Source organism: Herpailurus yagouaroundi, unplaced genomic scaffold, assembly GCF_014898765.1.
Source record: "Herpailurus yagouaroundi ecotype Mexico unplaced genomic scaffold, PumYag 207, whole genome shotgun sequence".
NCBI classification, from domain to species: Eukaryota; Metazoa; Chordata; class Mammalia; order Carnivora; family Felidae; genus Herpailurus; species Herpailurus yagouaroundi.
Window position 1 is genome coordinate 4,496,317 of NW_024412438.1, and position 1,295 is coordinate 4,497,611.

At 51.0% G+C, this 1,295-nt stretch overlaps 1 non-coding gene across 1 annotated transcript; it reads right to left on the reverse strand.

Moving 5' to 3' along the window:
• Positions 1-729: 729 nt before the first annotated feature.
• Positions 730-814, reverse strand: TRNAR-UCG (transfer RNA arginine (anticodon UCG)). Its single transcript is given in 2 exon segments — positions 730-764; positions 778-814. It is a non-coding gene; the product is annotated as a tRNA-Arg (tRNA).
• Positions 815-1,295: the final 481 nt, after the last annotated feature.

A 1,295-nucleotide genomic window follows, 5' to 3' on the forward strand; every position in this document is an offset into this window, starting at 1 on the left:
GGCTCAGCACCACCTCCCCACGTTGTGCATGAAGGACTCCCTCCGCTGGGCCCCCTTGACATTTTTCCTTTTTTTTTTTTAAGTGTTTATTTTCGAGAGGGAGCCGGTTGGAGGAGGTGGGTAGAGAGAGGGGGACGGAGGATCTGAAGCCAGAGAGCCCGACGCGGGGCTCGAACTCACAAACCGTGAGATCATGTCTTTAGCAAAGTTCACTGTGTCCTTTCCCTTCTGAAATTCAACTGAATTTGTGTCTGTTGCCGTCACATGCCCTGTGGGGACCAGAGCTGGGTCTTAGCGGTGCCTCCCTTTCAGCTCCGTGCCCAGAGAGGGCTCTTGGTTCATATCTGTTGAATTAAACTGTTTTTTTTCTTTAAAAAAATTTTTACTTTTGAGAGAGAGAGACAGAGCACGAGCAGGTGAGGGGCAGAGAGGGAGACACAGAATCGGAAGCAGGCTCCAGGCTCTGAGCTGTCCCCACAGAGCCCGACGCGGGGCTCGAACTCATAAGCTACGAGGTCATGACCTGAGCCGAAGTTGGAGGCTTAACCGACAGAGCCACCCAGGGGCCCCAGTTTTGCTATACTTTAATGTTTTCTTTCTAGTTTTTTTAATGTTTATTTATTTTTGAGAGAGAGAGACAGAGACAGACACAGTGTGACTGGGGGGAGGGGCAGAGAGAGGGAGACACAGAAGCCAAAGCAGGCTCTGGGCTCCAAGCGGTCAGCACAGAGCCTGAGGCGGGGCTCGAACCCACGAACTGGGAGATCATGAGCTGGGCCGAAGTCCCATGCTCAACCAACTGAGCCACCCAGGCGCCCCTAAACTGTTCTTTTTTTTTTTTTTTCTTATCAGGATTACTGGGCAGACCTAATTTGGTAACAGCCATCACACTTTAAGATATATTTTTAAATTTCATTGTCCTCGAGCCCTGCCTCGATGGAATATAGATGTAATTGTGCTGAATTTAGAATTAGTGGAGTTCAAGGTATAGTTTGAAGACCATCTGGTTTTGTTTGATTGTAGTTCTGAAACACAATGTCTAGCTCATGTGGAAACCCCTTGGGGACAGCATTTGTGGGGGGCAAGGTGACCTGTGGTAGATCTTTGTCATGACCTTCCGTGGCACCTGACGGATGAAAGGCGTTTCTCTCCGCACCTGCGCCCTCTTCTTTGTGCTGGTCGCGGGGTCGGATAGGGCGGAGCCCCACACCGAGCAGGGAAGGAACATTCGATTCACGTGAGTGCCCCAGACGCAGCCTGGTTCGGCGCAAGCGTTAAAGGGAGTGGCAGTGTGG